Genomic DNA, 21120 nt, shown 5'->3' on the forward strand with positions numbered 1-21120 from the left:
TTCATTCCAGGTCATCCCCAAAGGATGTTTCTTCCGCAGTTTGCAACCGAAGCTTTTTTAGGAGCTTTGGTTCCAACACCATACAGATTGGAAATTGTCTCAGCTGCATCTATCTTGTGAAATTTGCCTTTATAGACCTGAATTCAGATCCTAATTCTGCCTCTTACTGGGTATGTGGACTGGGGCAAATGACTATACCATGTGATGGCTTTGTCCTCTACTCCGCAGTTTTTGTTAAGAATAAATGAGATATTAGGTGAAGGGGATTAAGAGTATACTTATGAGCACTGAAAACAGTATAGAATTGTTGAATCATTATAATGTACACCTGAAATTAATATAACGCTGTATGTTAACTATATGGGAATTAAATAAAATAAATAAGATGTTATGCATAAACTCCCCTCTAAAGACCTCACATATAAAGTAAACATTCTAGAAGTGGGAGTTCTTTTTATTTGATAAATGCTACATATTCTACTTGAAGTTTTTTGATTCTGCTGATTGAGGGAAAAGTTACCTCTTGTAATCTGAGTTTCTGATTGAAGATAAAGGAGAATCACAGTGAAAATGGCTTTCAAGTAGTTGCTCAAGTTTAAATAGCTCCTGTGTGCCTGTGGTGGGAGTTGTATTCCAATGCAATGTGTAATTGAGGATTTTTTTCATGCTTTGCAAAATATCTCGGGATATCTTAAATTTCCCCATCATTGGTATTAATGGCATGACTGTGTTTTAGACATGGCCACCATGTCAAATACACGTTCCATGTGGTGCTAGTCTTTCCACAAACACATTGAACACCTATTATATTCTTGCCTCAGAGTAATAGGACACAGGGCCTAGTGCCTATGGTCTAGGCAAAAAGCTCTGGAACACAATGCTGATGTAACAAGGTTATGTTACAAAGTGCTCTGCAAACACAGAAAATAAATAAGGGCAGGAGAAGGGAAGTCCTTCTGCTTAACCACAAACTCAAGGATTCAAGAAAAAACGTGCACAATAGTTTTGGGATTTATGGGTGGACCTTACCGTAGAACTTCTTGCTTTTTCAGACTGCCACAGATAGATTATTTTCTCCTCTAGGCAACTGGGTGCATGATTAATTCTCTGTATCTCTTGACCTTTATGAATAGGGGAGAATATTTTGATTAGGTGGTTTATGGATATTTCTTTTTTCCTTTTTTTAAAAAAACAAATTAATATTGTCTTAACGTAATACATACATGTGCTGCAAATTACAAAAAAAAGCAGAAAAATAAAAAAAGTGAAAATCCCTTGAAAACCATCATGCAAATGTTGTCTCTATTAACATTTGTAAGATTGATCTCCATTTTTCTTATAAACATATATGATAATGAGAGAGTTATATTACCATTTTTAATAACTTAATAATATGTTGTGAACATTTTCCTGTGTTGTTAAAAAAGGGAGAGGGATATAACCACTATGGAAAAAGATCTGGCAGTTACTTTTTAAAATACACATACACCTAACCCTACGATTCAGCAATTCCATCCTAGGTATGGTACCCAAGAGGAAATAAAGCATTTGTTCACAAAATTACTTGTACAGGAATATGCATCACATCTTCATTCATAATAGTAAAAAACTGGAAGAAGCTCACATATCCATCAACAGTTGAGTGGATAGTCAGAAATAAAAACGAACAAACTATTATTTTTTTAATGTTTATTTATTTATTTTGAGAGAGAGAAAGAGAGAGAGCGTGCACATACACATACAAGCAGGGGAGGGGCAGAGAGAGAGAGAGAGAGAGAGAGAGAGAGAGAGAGAGAGAGAGACAGAATCCCAAGCAAGCTCCATACCTCCAGAGCAGAGCCTGACATGGGGCTCGATCCCACCAAACATGAGATCACAACCCAAGCCAAAATCAAGAGTCGGACACCTAACCAATTGAGCTACCCAGGTGCCCCAGGAACAAACTATTTTTTAAATATTTTTTTTAATGTTTATTTTATTTTTGAGAGGGAGAGAGAGCGTGAGCATGAGCTGGGGAGACAGAGACAGAATCTGAGGCAGGCTCTAGGCTCTGAGCTGTCAGCACAGAGCCCAACGTGGGGCTTATACCCACAAACCACAAGATCATGACCTGAGCTGAAGTTGGATGGTTAACTGACTGAGCCACCCAGGCACTCCTGAAATGAAATGAAATGAAATGAAATGAAATGAAATGAAATGAAATGAAATGAAATGAAATGAAAAACTTTAATTCCAGTATAGTCCACATACAGTGTTATATTAATTTCAGGTGTACAATATAGTGATTCAACAATTCTATACTTTACTCAGTCCTCATCATGGTAAGTGTGGTCTTAATCCCCATCTCCTATTTCACCCATCCCCTCACCCACATCCTCTCTGGTAACCAACAATTTGTTCTTTATACTTATAAGAGTCTGTTTTTTGGTTTGTCTCTCTGTTTTGTTTCTTAAATTCCACATGAGTGAAATCACATGATATTTGTCTTTCTCTGACTGATTTCACTTAGCATTACATTCTCTCGATCCATCCATGTTGCTGCAAATGGCAAGATTTCATTTTTTTTTAATGGCTGAGTAATATTCCAGGATATATATATGCCACATTTTTATCCATTTATCTGTCGATGGACACTTGGGTTGCTTCTGTACTTTGGCTATTGTAAACAGTGCTGCAATAAACACAGAGGTGCATATATCTTTTTGAATTCATGTTTTCATATTCTTTGGGTAAATACTCAGTAGCAGAATTACTGGATCATATGGTAATTCTATTTTTAATTTTTTGAGGAACCTCCATACGGTTTCCACAGTGGCTGCACCAGTTTGCATTCCCATTAAGAGTGCACAGGGCTCCTTTTTCTCCACATTCTCACCAACACTTGTCCTTTCTTGTGTTTTCAATTTTAGCTATTCTGACAGGTGTGAGGTGGCATCTCACTGTGGTCTTGATTTGCATTTCCCTGATGCTTAGTGATGTTGAGCATCTTTTCAAGTGTCTGTTGGCTATCTATATGTCTTCTTTGAAGAAATACCTATTCATGTCTTTTGCCCATTTTTAATTGGTTTGTTTGTTTGTTTATGTTGAGTTGTATAAGTTCTTTATGTATTTTGGATACTAACCCTTTATTGGATATATAATTTGTAAATATCTTCTCTCATTTAGTAGATTGTCTTTTAGTTTTTTTGGTTATTTCCTTCACTGTGTAGAAGATTTTTATTTTGATGTAATTCCAATAGTTTATTTTTTCTTTTGTTTCCCTTGCCTCAGGAGACGTATCTAGAAAAATATTCCTACAGCTGAAATTACTGCCTCACTTCTTTTCTAGGATTTTTATGGTTTCAGGTCTCACATTTAGGTCCTTAGTCCATTTTTGAGTTTATTTTTGTGTATGGTGTTAGAAAGTGGTCCAGTTTTATTCTTTTGCATGTAGCTGTCCAGTTTTCCCAACATCCTTTGTTGAAGAAGAACAAACTATTGATACAAGTAACAACATGGATGAATCTCAAAAGCATTATACTAAGTGAAAGAAACCAGACCTTTAAAAAGCATATATTGTATGATCCTGTTTATGTCAAGCCCTGGAACCAATAAAATTAATCTAAGATGGAAAAAACCAGAAGAGAGGTCTTCTCTGAGGCAGAGGGTGAGTTGGGGTAAAGGCAGACTGGGAAAGGGCATAAGATAACTTTCTAGAGCGATGACAATATTTTGTGTTTTAATAAGGGTTTATGTCACATAGATATATGCATTAGTCAAAATTCATCAAATGATACAGTTAAGATTTGTGCATTTCACTGTATATAAATTTTATCTAAAAAAAGAAAAAAGACATACTGAATTTTAAGTTTCGATTTCCTCATTAGTGAAAGTAAAACATGGAGTTATAGCTCTAAAGCATAATGACTTTATATGCCATTACTCCATGGTCACAACAATCCTTTAAAACATGAATATTTCTTTTTTAAAAAGGGTTCATATACAAATAAACTTATACAACTCACTAAAAAGAAACCACTGAAACTTCAATGGAGAAATGGGAAAAATCAATGAGTTTAAAATTATAAGAAGAAATATACATAGCCAGAAACCATAAAATTTTGTTCAAACTCATTACTAAAAACCCCAAATCTCTCTTTATTGAGGACCTACTAGGTTTACATGCACGATCTCAATTAATACAGATGATTAATACACTTATCAAACATATTCAACCTCACTGGTATTCCAAAAATGAAAATGAAAATACCTTACCTTTTTTTTTCTAACAAAATAATGAAGTTTAAAAAAGTATAATAACATTAAGGAAAGTGTGACTGAATGAGCATTCGCAAATATTATCAATGAGATATAATTCGTTACCACTTTTTGGAAGTCACCACTTTTTGGTTTTTTTTGCCATGTGGATTAAGAGTTCAAAAAGGGGATACACTCTTTGAATGAATCCTTGTTCTGGGAAATAGAGTGTACAACAATGCAACTATAAAAATGTTCATTCCAACATTATTTATAATTGCATAAGACTGAAAACAACCTGTATGTCTACTATAAAAGGCTGAGAGCACACTCACATATTGTAGTAATGGGGCTCTGTCCTTTTGCTTTACTAGGATCCCAAATTGTCATATGATCACTGATCAGGGTACTGAAGGTACAAAGAGAGGGAAACTTTTCCTTGTTCTGTCTTAGAGAATAGGGGAACAATCAGGACAAGATTTACATGAGGTCTTGTAAGCTTTGGTGCATCTCTGAGAGATAGGAAGGCCACGGTCTCTGGGCACTGAATGAGTCCGAGCACCTAGCAGGAGAAGCCTGGGCTATGTCCATATGAGGACAGCAGGTGGGCTATTACAAATATTATTGGGAACCCCTTCCCTGTGCTCCTACAGCTCCCTGCACACAGTCCTATCATCCCACCTATCACTCTGTATTGTGCTACCTTCTTACTTGTTTGCTTTTTTCCACTAATTCTGGAGGACAGGAGTCACTGTTCATCTTAGTGACCTGAGAGTAAGTGTTCAATACATTAAATTGAGAGATTGTATAAATACTAGTTCAACTCTATATTCACTCTGTCTGGGCTTCAATCTTGTCTTTACCATTTCTTAGTTGTCTGAATTTGGACAACATACTGATCTGAACCTCAGTTTCCTTATTTGTAAAGTGGGATTAAGAAAAGTCACCAAATTTATGGAGTTATTAAATGTGTTAATACATGTAAAGCGCTCAGAACAATGCCTAGACAATAGTAAATTCTCAAAAAAAAAGTGCTGGTTGTTGTTAATTTCAGATATCCATAGCAATTATTCTTTTTATGGAAAAATTGCTCTGTTGAGATAAACATAACCATAATTGTCAATGAATTCTAATAAATAATCAATGAGCTAACCTTGGTGACACAGAAACACACATTTATCTCTTGGAGCACTTTCCAAGCGTTTGCCACAATGTTGAGTAAACAGTAGGTGCTTACTAAGTGTTTAATGAATAGATAAACACATGGATTAGCTGCGGCTGCTATAATAAAAATAAATCCTCCACTTTTGGTGTCTTAATGACGATGAAAGTTCTCTGGTTTGGAATTTGATGTGTACACATCTTTTAGGAAGAGGCCATAGGGCTTAATGGGAAAAGCCAAGGGGATGGGGTCTAGTGTTTGGCTCTCATCTGTGCTCTGCCACTTAGTAACCGTGTGACTTCAGACAGACTAACTTTTGAGGTCCTCAGCATTGTCCTTAGTAAGATAAAGTTAATTATTCCTAAGTCTTGGAGCTGTTATTTTGTCATTGTCATTGTCATTTTGTTTTTGGTTTTGCATGACAAGTTTTTATTTCAAATATATGTTAAAACACCATTAGCTTATTCCTCAGGACAAGGGCAAAAGTCACCTCCTGTAGAACTTAGGGAACTCTGTATAGAATTCTATAGAACAGAGGAGGACACTTTAGCTGAAGCAGGATTGCCAACCAGATAATTTAATAGAGAGAGTATGTCAGAATACTCTCTATAGTGTATTGTAGTTGTTATTTTTATTTCAGACTATTTTACGTTGGGTTGCAGGCTCCGTGGTGAGATTCCTAGAATCCATTTTTATGTCTGTTAAACACTTGTGGAAGATGGTGGTCATGAAGCTCTCAGAGGTGACATGTAACTGAAAACAGGGAAGGCATTTGAATCGGGTCAGTTATTGAATATTGACATGGAAAGAAAATTTGTTACATATGGCCTTAATGGAAGCTGTGCCCTAATTTATGTTAAGCTGATCCAAGAAGACTCTCCTGAAAGTCTGCCTGGAATCATCTGTGTGATGTGTGATGTAAGAAATTGTGTTTTGATTATATTTCTTTAATTCAATCAAAGGGGTTGCCTTGGGCTGACCTATAGTAGATTGTGACATCAAATCATTATCTGGAGGCAATATACAGGATACAAATGGGGATTTTGTCTTTTGGCTCAGGAGGCAATGATGTTTTATTGAGAACACCAGCAACTGGATTGTTACTCAGAATTGTTCAGATATTTGGAGTACTCAGTGGTGTATTCAGAGTTTAGATTTGCAGGTTTTGCGTTCATCCAGCATTTCTGTAAGTGCTTACTGTGTTCCAGGCATGCTCAAGGTGCTAGGGACCCCAAAAATGAAGAAAATACAGAAATGTCCTGGCTTGAAAGAGGTCACTCTACTTGCATAGACCAACATAATACTTAAAAATAGAATTTTGTACATGTTCTAGCAGAGATGTGTGTAAGCGCTATGAGGGCACAGAAGTGCAAGTGAATGAGATGAGAGCCCAGAGCACAAAGGGGAATGGTGAGAGGTGGGTGAGGTCACATTGCTGAAGACTGGAACTGGTGGCTTTTTGAAAAATTAAAAAATGCTGACTCTAAAAAAATGACCTAAATAATCAAAGTAATGCTTATTGCAAAATCTAAAAAAAATTACCCAATTGCCTGAAGTGAAATGTTAAAGTTCTAGTTTTCCCCCTCTTCCAGTTTCCAAATCCCACTTCCAGAGGGAATCACGATTGACAGGTTTTTTTCATGAATATTTCCATATATTTTCTATGTATGTGTATATATATATATATATATATACACATATATATGTGTATATATATATATACATAACATATATGCATGCATGTACATGTGCATTCATATGCACATTTTTACACAAATGAAACCAATGTTTATGTATAACTTGTTTTATTTTCCACATACGTTATATTTTAGGCATCATTCCATATCAGTCCATATATTTGCATCTTATTATTTTGAATGGCCGTATGGTATTCCATCATATAGCTGGACCACGATTTGACTCAAATAGTGTTTAAGGTTTTTCTTCATTTATTACTCCGGGAATTTCCACTGACTTTCTTAGATCTGCAGTAAAGAAGGTAGTAGGATAGTATTGAGAACCATTCAAAATGTACCTCTGGGTTCAAACACTCCTCCTAGCGGCAGGGGGAACTATCCCTCTAGGTCTTTGCAAGTTGCTTATCGGCATAGAACTATGATGCTCATTGGTTTGAAAAGGAGTTCTCAAAACTTTTCATCACTGGGGCTGCTGCAGGACAGCTGGCATTTGGAGCTGGATCATGAAGCATCAGCAGAGGTTCCTGGGGCAGGAAATCTTGCTCTGTTCTGAGCAGAATGCCGCTGGACAGGATTCAAGTGGGAGGGTGGCTGTTTTCTCATTTTAATCGGTCAATCAACAAACAATGTTTGAATACCTGTAGTGTGCTCAGTATGAACCAGCAGGGGAAACATGATTCTTGCCTTTGAATAACTTATAATCTGGTTAGAGAAACAAGATTCATGAAGCAGTTAGTAAGATCTATAAAGCAGTATGTAAGCAAGTGTTGCTGAATTATGTCCTAATAAAAGTGCTGTAAGGACTGCTAAGAAGGATAATATGAGTGTGGGCTGGGTGAATCAGGAGGATCTCTCTGGAGGGTGAGATGTGAAATGGACCTAGGAGGATGGGTAGCACTTCAATAAACAGAGTACTTCAGAGGGACTTTCCAGCCAAAACCAGTGTGCAGACCTAACCATGCAGTCGATTGATAGGAATATTCAATCCAGTTGTTTGGTTAAGTAGTGGGAAAGGTCTAAATTTTCTGTCTGTATTCTCAGACACTGAAGCATCCTACAATTCTCCTTTGCTCATGAGTCACAGATTCCTCCCAGTGAATGAAGAAAATAATGATTACTTACTATTATGAAAGTTAAGTTGCAGGGCTTTGGTGGTGTTGGTGTTTATGGGCTGGCCCTCCTGTTTTCAGGCACGTCATCACTCTTACTATCAGGGTTGCTGGAGAACTTTGGTTTCTGCTGCTCCAAAACCAGAGCAAGACATTATGTTTGACTTTCAGATGATTTGACCATAATCAGAAGATAGCCCAAGGTTTATTAAATAAGAAATGTTGAAAATGGATATGATGTGGGGCACCTGGGTGGCTCAGTCGGTTGAGCGTCCGAATTCAGCTCAGGTCATGATCTCACAGTTTATGAGTTCGAGCCTTGCTTCGGGCTCTGTGTTGACAGCTCAGAGCCTGGAGCCTGCTTCACATTCTGTGTCTCCTTTTCTCTCTGCCCTCCCCTGCTTATGCTCTCTCTCTCTCTCTCTCTCTCAAAAATAAATAAATAAACATAAAAAAAAAAGAAAATGCGTATGATGCTGTTGAATGCTGGTCCATCAAAAAGCCATGGTGTTGGTAACTTGGCATTTCCCCTTGAGCCTAACTTCACACCAAGTATTTTCTTAGTGTATTCCCAGGTAATACCTCAATTTTCCACAGGGTTTCTACAGATATGTGTGCTGGAGATTTCTCTTTTAACCAGGGCTGTGGGAAACTACGGAGGTGTTAAAATCTAAGTGAACAAGGGATGTGGGAGAAAAAAGACCTGCTTTCCTGGGGGTTTGGCAAGCTACCTCACTCTCTTGGAGGGACTGATTCTGCAAAAATAAGAAATAGTATTAAATTAGGTAGAATGCTGCATCTTGCTCTAAAGTCTTCTCAGAAAAACAAGGCTGAGCTACTCAGTTGTTCTTATCCTAGGGAATTATGGGTGAATGTGAGGGCAGTCCAGAACCTCTTCCATTTTATGCAAAGCATGGTACATGTGTATATAGTACTGGAAAGAGACTCTATAACTTTCATTAGATTTCCAAAGAAGTTCATGCCTCCCCCCTCCCCCTGCCTCCCCCAGTTAATCATCTCTGGATGACAGAAAGTCTAAAGGCTTTTTAATGTTTGAAAATGTTATCATTCTTGGTGTTCTATCTTTATAGTAAGACTTATAGAGTAAATATTTTTACAGGGAGAAGGATTTTCACAAATCCCTTTAAATCACAACTTCTTCACTTGAATCTGAGGCTAATTCTATATTATGGAGGAATGTTTTTTTTTTCCCTCGGAGAATTCTACGAGACCCAAAGTCATATAATTTTTGTTCCATTAAACTTGAAGTTGTTTATATGCCAATGTTATTTATTGCATTATTAACACTGTCTACTCTAATCGACTTTGGGGAGGAAACATTGTTCTTCAATGGAAGTGTTCTTCAGAGTTCTCAAAGAGCTATCTCTGCATTAAGAGGTTAGGTATTCCAGGATAAAAATATGTTCACTATCTTACTTTACTTCCTTAAAAAATGTCTTTTCTGAGTTATTTACTCTTATTTCCTCAGTGTTATTTTTTTAGATGGCCACTATAAGGCTGTTTACTTGGACAAAGTTCCTATGTCTTTCACAGAAGCAAAAGGGAGGCATTGCCCAAAAATACCCAATGTCCGTTTTATAAATATAGCCAATAAGACCCTCTTTGAATTTAAAATCAAGGGAAAAAAGTTTTTGAAATATCAATTTGTATTCTTTATATTAAAAAAATGACATAGGACATCTATTTCTCTTTTTGCTTTATCTTCCAGGACTCTCAGAGCTAAAGTCGATGCCCAAGTGTAGTCTGCAAGAAGTTATTCATTATAAATACTTGCACATATCTATATTTTCCCATACTTACTCCAAAGCTACAATTTATAAAATTTTTTTGATTATAAAATAATATATTCTCATTGAAGAAGAATGTAGAACTAGGAAGAATCATGAGTAGTTTCATCCTTAGAAATAACACTTGTTAACGTTCTGGCCTTCCACTGTTCCTTTCATGCATAGATACACTTTCATAATGTTGCATCCAATTGTACATGCTGTTATATAAACTCCCCTTTTAATTAATAATATATTATAAGATTTTCAATTTCTGTTACTTTTCTTTAAGAGCATGATTTTTGACAATGGTTTGGTATTCTATATACAGATGTGCTATCGTCTTATGCTTTATACATGTATCCATCTTTAGACATGAAGGCTTGTGCTCCTTTTTATTTACATAGAATAAACACCCAGGAGCAGAATCACTAAACTTAAAGATTTTCATTAATACTGAAGATTTACTTTCCATAAATGTTGCAGCAATTATACTTCATCCCCGCTGTGTTTGAGGGTGGCTGTTTCCTCATACCATCATCAATATTGAGTAGCATTTTTTTCTTATAGTCTTAATTTCTCTAATAGAAAAAAAGGGTATATCATTGCTCGAACTTACGTTTCTTTGACTCTTAATATGATTTAATATTTTAAAAATTTATCAACTATTGGAGGTTTTTATATGTGTGAGTTGTCCATTGTTGTTCTTTGCCCATTTTTCTATCGAGGTATCTGGCTCTTTTCCTTACTGCGTTGCAGAAGTTCTTTATATATTAAAAATAATACCTCTTTGCCATCTATCGTGCATGTGTTTCTCCCATTTGCATGCCCATTGCTGTGAGAGGCATATAGTACAGCGAGTATAAAGAGACACCTGACCTGGATTCTCTGGGTTCATAGCACAACTCAGAAAATTATTCAGCATCTTTGTTCACCTCCTTCGTCGTCTATAAATTGGGATAATGGTGCTCTTTCTGATATATACAATATTCGGAATAGTGCCTATAGTATGATGTGCACTCAATACTAACTGGTTTTGTTTCATTTTTTTTAAGTTTATTTATTTATTGAGAGAGAGAGAGAGAGAAAGAGAGAGAGAGTTCATGAGCTGGGAAAAGGCAGAGAGAGAGAGAGAGAGAGAGGAGAGAGAGAGAGAGACAATCCCAAGCGCTGATGGTGCAGAGCCTGACATGGGGCTTGATCTTATGAATCGTGAGATCATGACCTGAGCCAAAATCAAGAGTCGGACACTTAACCAACTGAGCCACCCAGGTGCCCCACTAACTAGTTTTATTAATTGGAAGTTTATTTTCAAACACCTTGCTTTATATTGTTTTTAATATGTTTAATATGTTTTAAATATGTTTTTAAGAGGAAGAGGGTAGGAGAATAAAAGGATGTTAAATGCCCAGGTCAATGCCATTAACACTTTGTAACAGCTTTGCAAAGAACAAATGATACTTCTCCAGTTTCAAGTTTGATTTACACCCAAAATAAATATAGGTGCATAGAAAAACACAGCTCAGTAAATTTGGAATGTGCTGGTTATCAAACACGTAGTTACTGCATCTATTTAATTGTTTTGTTTTAAATGACAGATGATATTCCAGTGACCTTTCCCTATGAGGATCTCGGGATGTCTCACAGGTGTTTAACTTAAGCCTCTTCTTTTCCATCCAGAAAATAACCCAGGTAGGAGAGGAGAGGAGAATGACAGGCACCGTGTGGGGCTTCTCCATGAAGGAGCTGCCAGTTAGTCATCAGCCCTGGGAGGGCATAGAATTTCACTTGAGGCCAGAGACCCTACCGGCTGAAAATAAGACAGAATTATGTTCCAAATCTGGTTTTGAAATGAGGAGTGAAGAGCCTCCAATTTGAAAATAATCACATCCACTGTATCTTCATCCTCCAAATGAGGACTCTCTTACATTTTAGCTAGTCAGTGTGCAATGTTCCTTTTATATCTGTTCTCAAAGTCTTGACATCACTAAAAATAAATGACTCAATTACGCTTGTGCATAAGCAGCTGGAAAACTACCAAAATCTTCCCCATCTCTAAACTGTGTAAACAGAGACACCAGAGAAGGGAAAGAAGAGCAAAAGGAAACAAAAATGAAGAGAGCAAGAGAATTCAAAAAATAAAAAGTTATACAAAAGCAGCTCAGGGAAGAGAGTAGGGTGCCTATTCCCTTTCTTTGGTTCCCCAGTAGCACATTGTAGTCCATAAACCTTTGGGTCCAGGAAGCAAACCAGGTGGAAAAAAAGGATCAAGAAACTTTAGAAACACCTTGCAAATAAATGTGCCCAGCCAATACACATTCCAGTGCTCATGGGAAAATGTTGGCAGCCACCTCTGGTCAGATGCCCCAGGATCTGGGGGGCCTCGGTTAGAACTTGAGGACTAATGGGAAAAATGGAAACAGAATCCTGGCTGGCCAGCAAGCCCTAAGATACAACCACAAAACCCCCTCAATTTCCAAAGACTGGTCTTTTGTGGTGGCTCTTAGCTCAGAATGCACAATTACCAAAATGAAATGTTCCAAACGTCCTATACACCCACAGCATTCTTTCTTTTATTTACTGTCTTGGGTGGAAGAATATACTTTGTCTCCGCGCGTCCTTGTGCCAGGAAAGAAAAGCAGGTTTGGCCAGCAGAAAACCTGATCATCTTTATTCCTTCCTTCATGTTACTCAGGAGATGAAGGAAAAGGTCAGAGCGGCTGAGTAGCCCCGGCTGCCTCACCCCGAGTCGGGCTGTGTGTTAACTACACGCGTCAAGGGGAGAGCTGCACTTGAGATGAAAGTAGGTCACAAGGCGGTGAAAGGGGACTGAGGCTTAACCGAGGAAAATGAGAAGCGAGAGCTGGGTTAAACCCGGGGCCTAGAGCCCTCGGTGCTTCTTCTGAAAGGCTGACCAGAGACCGGAAGGCCAGCGTCTCTCGGTGACCCCTCTCTCCTTCTCCTGCTGCCCAGCTCCTGCTCTGCTCTCATTTCAATCGGTAAACGCAGCGCCTGTGGGAGCCAAGGAATCCGTGAAGGGACCCTGCGAGGGCAGTGGCAAAGAGCTTTCCTCTTTTTCCACACAAAGACAGGCCAAAGGGGAATGGTTTAAATTGCTTCCAGCAGGATTTAGGTTCGGCATGAGGAAAATCTCTCTGAGTGCGATGAGCCTCTGGAATGCATTACTAAGAGAGGCGAAGGAATCCACTTCAGAGATCCCTGAGGACGCCACGGAATGCTAATCTTTCCTTAATGGCTAATATTTTGGTGTAATCAGAGGTGGAGGCATGGAAGAGCTTTCAAGTCCCTTTCACTCCTGAGATTTGAATATGAAATCTGGCAGGAGAATGGCAGGAGAAAGATCAGTTGTCCTGTGACATCTGCAGTCTCCAAGCCCTGTTGCGTTGAGGTCACCTGAGGTCCTTTGGGTACCTGCCTCCACTGGTGATTAGGTTTGGGCCCTGTGTGAATAGATCTGATGGTGTGCAATGGGGGGCGGGAGGGGGTATTGGGGAGAAAAGAGTCACATCGAAAACAACAGGGGCAAAAGGATTGGAAAGCGAGTCTGAGCCAAAATTTTTAGGAAGTGCCGAAATTTGAGTGAGGGAAATGACAATAATCTATCAACTATTCCAACGAGTAGGAACCATGCCAGAACTGGAAAGCAGAGCCAACGCTCCCAAACTGGGCCGAAGGAAGATGGAAAGGGAGAATGTTAAGAGCAGACTTTTACTTACGGGATGCTTGAGACTCACCATCTCACCACAGGTGTGTTAAAGGAGTTGAGAAAAGAGTGAATGCGTGAAATGCATCAAATATTTGTTATGCACAAAACTGAACATCTAGAAATTTATAAATGAACCTAAGAATGGCTTCGAGGGTATCTTAATAATAATAAGATAATTATATCAATCTTTGGCCTTTCTGTTTTCTTGGGTGAAAGCTAGTGGGTAGGAAATTGGGATAAACTTGTATTTTCTCTCGAAGATGCTTCATGTAGGTAAATGAGGACCATGTGTTTGAGAGGCACGGAGTGACATTCAGTGAAGATCCTACAGATGGATCGTTTGGCAGCAAGGTCATCACTGGGGGGTAGACAGGTGAGTTGGTCAGGCCACTTGGAGGTCCATAGCTTGGTATGAAGACATGCTCATCAGTGCATCTTCACTGCGACAGTGTTTGCCTGTGAAGAGTCAGCATCTTTCTTCCTTGACTTTTCTTTCTCTAGAGCAACCATGTCGCACAAGAATGCTCATTACTATTGATCATTTTGGTGGAAACAACCTGTGTGTTATATGCTGGGGTGTGGGTTAGCCAACATGTAGCTTTCCAGTTTGTGAGTTTTTGAGCTAACAAGAGAAGTGGTTAGCTTTCCTTCCCTTTCTGTTTCAAAGTGGCATTCACACACCATTGTGTACCATGAACTAGGCTGTGGAACAGGGAGTCAAAGATGAACAAGACAGGTTTCCTGTCATTAAGCCAATCTCTTCAGGAATAGCCATTAGCTTACATCAGGCTTCTGTGTCGCGGAACCCATACAGAGAGGGGAGCAGGAGTGAAGCCATTATTGACAAGCATCATGATGCGTGGCATTACATTTTGTTTGGCTAAGACTCTGATTCAATGAGAGAATGTAATCCATGGAGGTTAGTAGAAGTCATAACCCTTGAAGAGGGTTGGTTAACACACCGTATCATTTGTTTTCCTTCCCCACAGGTAGAGCTTTAACTGGAGCACTTGAAACCCCATCATTCTCTAAGATGAAGAACAAGGAGAATGAAACTAGTCAGAAAGCCAGCAGCCAAGGTGCTCTAAACCTCAAGGCAAATATTTAACACGTGGGTTTCCTTCCATGATGCCTCCCTCAGAATGGCTCTTAAGGCAAGAGGTTCTGAGACTTCCTGTTCCTCAGGGATGGGTGGAGTGACATTATTGTTGAATGGCGGAGATGATGTTAATGATCCAGGGCCGGGAGTTGTTGAACTGGTGGTAATTGTCTGAATCTTGCCACTGACATTTCTAGGAAGGAATTTTGGCCCTTATGATTTTGGCTGCAAAAAGTTGGTAAGATAACCTTCCCTCCCCCCTTCCCATTTTCAGCTCCTCTTGGGAAGAGGAAAACCCCAGACACCAGCTTTCTGGTAACATAAGAAGCTTCCCATAACCACGTACTATAAATTATAATAAGCACGACCCTCCTTCTTCCCTTCCTCTTTGTTTCGCTCCCTGAGCAATATTGTAAGAGTCTCCACAATCTCATAAGGGACTTGGCTGGCAATCAGTCGAAGATCCTGTTCCTTTGGCAGCATTTCCAAGCAACGAGACTAATGTATTCCTTTTTGCTTAGTTCTACAAAATCGCATTATGGTTCTATGCAGCTGAGGGACTGGAAGAAGAAAGCAAGGCATAGACAAAGTTAAGGCACAAACTGGCAAAGCCACTCAACCAAGATGCGCCATTTCACCTGCTTTAAGTCACGGGGTTGCACACATATAGCGGAGTTGCTGTCTCTTTGGGCTGTGGACTCTTGGCAGTCAGCGAGGCCCAGGGTTTCTCGTTGAGGAGGAGGCAGCTGGGGCTGTGACGGAGCTCTCTGGAGGTAAAATCTTCTGGGCTGATTTTGTTTTCTGTGGGGTATACCCTCCTTTAGCACCACTTTGATCTTCTGGATTCTGTGTTTGGGCCTGGAGGATAGACTTTTTTGCACACGGCCCTGAAAACAAAGACCACCAGCCGCTTTCCCCGGGTGAATCAGAGAAATAAGACTACTTGTTAGGCCATTTGCTGCCCTAGTTGGAGCCACAAGAAATAAACACTGTTGACACTGACACTTGCTACCTGTGCGATCTGGGACAAGCTGTGAGCTTTTCTGCACCCCCTCCCCTAGTCCCTCATCTGTAAAAGGATGGTAGGAGGCAAACGATCTCTGAGTTCTCTATTGCTCACTTAGAGCGAGCCTATAAAATTAAGTCCATTTCTCTACCGTGCATTATTAGTGGATGAAAATATTTTCCCCACCTCCCGAAAAGCAAGAAAGTATACGTAGAGTCTTATCAAACTTAAGGTTTCTAACCATTATTTTAAATTTCATTTCATAGAAAGTGAAACAAATTCAGAACAAATGAATTATCCACATGAAACAAATCAAGCTTTATAGTCTGGCTCAATGTAATACACTGCAGTGAGCTCGGGCAGCCTGGATGGGTCCCTCTCTGAGCCTGGGCCACATCCACAGATGCTATAAGGAAGCTCGGTCCAGCATAAAAGTGAGACCCAAAGCATATGCATGTCTAGCTCCCATGGCCTCTTGCAAGCTTCTCTGCTTACCCCATGTACCTGATAGTTCATTAAGAGGATCTCTTTTACCCATGTGCACGGTTTTAGCCCTCAACTACTGACTCTGAATTGCTTATTGATGCTTCCTCTCTTTTGCCTTGATCTACCCTCCTGCTAACCTCCGTGCTCATTCTTCTGTTTTTTGCACTTGACTTTATGGTGGGCATTATGGTCCCAGCTGAACTTCCTTCCATGAGACCTCACTTCACCAAGCCAGGCTGCTTTAGACCTCCTTGGCTGAACCTGATGTTGCTCACTACCCACGTGAGCTCTGCTGACATGGGCACAACACTCACCAGTTTTAGCTAACTTCCACTGGCAGCCCCTGAGCGTGGTAACAGTTAGTAGGGTGAAACAGGAGCAAACAGAATCAAGGATCTAAGAAATTCTGACACGGTTTTTGATGGATGAGCACAGAGCTAGTGAGACTCCAAAATCCAGGTGTATGATGGGAAACAAGGGTGGAGAGTAGGGTCTCAGCCACTGGACTAGAGTTCAGGATTTGGGCTCTAATTCTTGATGGTGGTGATGGTGAGCCTACAGGCTTATAATAGCAATACTAATTACTTCACATGTCAGCATCTTTGCCTATAGGACCATAACAGTTACACTCCAGGTAATGAATCCTAGCCATTGTGAGCAGGCAGGCAGTCTACAATTTCAGAAGAAAGGCAATCATGACCCTTCGTCTGTGCTAGGGACCTACTGGGGCTCTGCTGCTTCTACCTTGCCTTCTTGCTTTTCCCTGCAGGTGGCAGGTGTACCTCACCTGGTCCAAATGAATAATATTTATCTGGGTCTTGGAAATTTTGATGTTTTCAGACATTCTGGGCCAAGTCAATTACATGCGATCAAAGTTTCCTTTTGTGAAAAAGCCAGCACGAGGGTTCTCACTGAAGGAAGTGAGTTGAGCAATAGGTTGGTGAGTGAGGACAGTGTGGTGGCATGGGGTGAGGGGGGGAGAAGTCCAGTACATGAGTCAAAACTGAGTTAGGGGAGATGGCACTCCCTGGGGACTCAGTAAGCACTGGGGAATAAATGCATGAATAAGTCATTCCAATTTTTCCCAGACTCAGGATGAAGGATCAAGGCTAAAGGTCAACTATCCAAACTGACATACCAGGTCATGGTTGAACTATTAGTAGAAGTGACTCAGTGTTGTGTCCTCTAATGAGAGACACTTCCAGCTTTGTACCTCTAACCCTTGTTTGTTGGTCTTTGGGGGAAGGTTGAGTTGTGGGAAGGAAGAGGTATGAGGAAATGGAGCTGGATAGGGCTTTTCAGGGCAGTGTTTTTCAGAGCCAACCCATTTCTGGCAAAAAGTATTACTCTCTAGGCAAGTGTCTATTTGCTATGTTGATCTAATACAACATTAACTTCTGAAACAGTTGCACTCACTTTGCCAATTTTCCAAGCTCAAAACAGGAATGGAGTCAATAAAGTAATAGAGGCATTTTGGATGGTGAAGCTTTACTTTAAAAATGCCCACATGTGTATAATTTTCCACTTTCTTCCTAAATTCCTATGCCTGGAAGGAGCCATAGAAATCTAAATCTCTTGTTTACAGTTGAGAAAACTCAGGTCATGAGAAGTAGAGGATTTGCTCAAAGCCACATGGCTATCCAGGGAAAAGCCAGGATCAGAATCCAAGATCTCAGACTTCCTGAAAGTACTGTTTGAATTCTATTCCAGTCTTTTAATTCATGAATGGATAGCACTGAGGGGTTCTGAGATACACTTCAGCATCAGGGAGCAATCAGCCTTGCTCCTCCTGCACAGACCACGGCTTTGCGTCAGGGACAGCTGCAGCCATGTAGAATCACGATCTGCTCGTATGCGGAGTTTCAAAAGGTTTGACAAAGTAGCTGGGAAGTGTTACCTAAGCTGATATTCCGTTGGATAGCAACTATGTTATGTTGTGATATTATTTGTCATGATAAGCTGGTTTATTCCCGTGTTCATTCCACAAATACTTGTGGATGTCCATCATGGGCCAGCACCATTTTAGGGACTGGTAGGAGCATGGCAGAGGTGAGTAAGTCTTCCTCAATCCTTCTCACTCTGGAACTTTCAGCCTAGTAAGGGGGCAAGGGGTTTGGAAAACTGGTGTTTTGTTTTGTTTTGTTTTTTCCAGCGTTTGTTTATTTTTGGGACAGAGAGAGACAGAGCATGAACGGGGGAGGGGCAGAGAGAGAGGGAGACACAGAATCGGAAACAGGCTCCAGGCTCCGAGCCGTCAGCCCAGAGCCCGACGCGGGGCTCGAACTCCCGGACCGCGAGATCGTGACCTGGCTGAAGTCGGACACTTAACTGACTGCGCCACCCAGGCGCCCCGGAAAACTGGTTTTTAAATTTTTTTTTTTAATTTAAGTCCACTTTACCGTACCTATCCAAAGTCCCCCGTTGGCTTATATCGCTGTCCAGCTCCCTGCCAGGATACTCTAGTTGATGAGAACACACTTCCGAAGAGAACACATGCTTCACTGAAATTTAACCCCTAGTGAAATGTTTCTTGGTGAAGCAGGACTACTAACTCCGAAAACAAAGTGAGAGGAGCTTGAAAGCCTTTAAATGTCAGGAAAGTATATAAACTACCCAGAGAAGAAAAGTGACTTGTTCAAGGCCTTGAATGTTGGTAAAGTCAGGAAGAGAACCAGATTCCTAGGTTCTCATTTTATGGCTCTTTTACCAGAATGGAATCTTCTAAAATTCAAAAACATTCACAAAATTCCAAAACACTTCTAAAAACTTAAGTCATCTCTTTACACAATAAGAAAATCTACCGACAAGAGTATATCACTTGTCCCCATTGAGTCTATTTGTTTCCTGCTATCATGCTAGTACTTGGCAAACTGCCCTATACAAAGTAGGTATTTAATATAGCTGTTTAATGAACAAAATGAATGAATGAATGAATGAATGAATGAATGAATGTTATGGACAGTGATATGAAGTATTACTTTGGTCACTCAGACATGTGTGAAACATGGCTTGGAAATATATTTCACTCACTATGTTCTTCGAAGAGCTTTGTGTAGGACTTTGAAAATTCTGTTAAATTTTACAGGAAAGGGAAATGAAAGCCATTTCTGTGTACTCTCTCCACAGGTGAAATTCAAAATGGGCTTTTGATATAGAGTGTCAGGCTGGTCTCCAAGATACAGGACCACCTTCAAACTGACTTTGACCTTCCGAAGAGAAGGTAGAAGGCAAGAGTAGTCATGTCTCCTTTTACAACACTGGTCAATGTGGGAGAAACAGAACAACATTCGAAGGAATGGAAAAACACAGAAAAAAGGACATACTATGTTAACATGTTCCTATTCATACAACATTTTCATACCCTCTCTCTCATTTAATACTTCAAACAATTCTGAAGATGCTATTATGATTCCCATTTTATAGATGAAGACACTGAGGCATGAAAGCATACTCCAGGAAATGGCAGGCCCACACCCAAAGCTAATTCTCCTGACTTCGGAGCTGCTGCTGTTTTAAGCATGTCACCCTTCTTTGTAAATATAGCAGTATCACAACCACCTGTGCACATTCAGGCTTTTATCTGTGGATTTTGCAAAGTGGGAGATTTCGTGGTGACTCTGTCTTAAAAATGATGGATGCTCGACATTGGTGCACATCCCCTCTTTTCGTTGACGGCATCACCTTGTGGATGAAAATACATCTGGTGTGTGTTTTTATTTGTAAATATATGTATACTCTGTCGATTAGGGATAACGAGCCAAGTGATTATGCTGTCAATCAGAATTGTTTAGGGGTTAAAACTTCTTTTCCCGAGTTTATTTTTCAGTAATCAACACTTTAAAGACCGATCAAATAATAAAATCTAACCGATGAGCGAACAGAGTGAAAACTGGTTTGTTTCTGGCCACCTTGGTTAAAACTCGCTGCACTTTTGCCTGTTTAATGAATTGTTTTTGAAAAGTGGGAATTATAATTTATAGCATTTGTGGCTTCGTGGTGGGAACTACAAGGGCAAAGTGAAATAAATCACAGGCTAGCAGAATCTCATTGTCTAAGATGCAAGAATGGTAGGGCCTCAGGTCTGAAGATCTTCAAGGTACCATTTCAATTTAGGGTGATATAAAACCCTCTTGGCCTGAGTTTCTTTATCTCTAATGTAGGGAGAATAACGCCAAGCTTGTAGAATAGTCGTAACATGCCTGGTAACCTGGGTCAATATTTTTAAGATTTTAAGAGAAAGAGCCCCTGTATTTAATGACAAAGAATGAAAAGTCTAAGACAGTCATCCATCCAAGTGCACAAAGAATTCACACTACTCAAGCAAACATTGAGACACATTTTAGTAAGAATCTTAGCTGGCTTGAGTTTCCGGTAGACAAATTGGTTTTTAAAAAAATATTGTTGTGATCAACAGTGAAAAATGACAAATGCCCTGATGTTTTTCCCCAGAGGTTTCTCAAACGAGACCATAAGACTAACATCACAACTTCTCGACAGCAAAGTGAGGACAATTTATCCTAACCTGATAGATTCTTACTAATTGTAATAGATTACAATTTCTTATTAAGTTCAATCATGTGCTAATTATTAATTCCAATGATTATCTGATAAAGAATTTAGCAACCTGCATTACATTATACATGATGCCCTGATTAAATGTTTCCTTCAGAAATTTTATTAGAAAAAAGTTTTTTTTTTTTTTTTTTAAAACAAAAAATTTCCTTTTTCTTGTAAGAGAGAGCCTTATTGGGCAATCCACGAACAGTGGGAATGGAGTCTACACAGCGTCTTCTGTTCACGGGGTCTGGGAA

The 21120-nt window shown here is 39.6% G+C and overlaps 1 long non-coding RNA gene across 1 annotated transcript in view; it reads right to left on the minus strand.

Annotated features, from left to right (window-relative positions):
* Positions 1-628: 628 nt before the first annotated feature.
* Positions 629-21120, minus strand: part of LOC113592825 (uncharacterized) — a 359370-nt gene continuing 338878 nt past the window's right edge. The window contains exon 4 of the long non-coding RNA XR_008291053.1: positions 629-1121. This is a non-coding gene — a long non-coding RNA (uncharacterized LOC113592825). The remainder of the gene's footprint in view (positions 1122-21120) is intronic.

Source organism: Acinonyx jubatus, chromosome D4, assembly GCF_027475565.1.
Source record: "Acinonyx jubatus isolate Ajub_Pintada_27869175 chromosome D4, VMU_Ajub_asm_v1.0, whole genome shotgun sequence".
NCBI lineage: Eukaryota > Metazoa > Chordata > Mammalia > Carnivora > Felidae > Acinonyx > Acinonyx jubatus.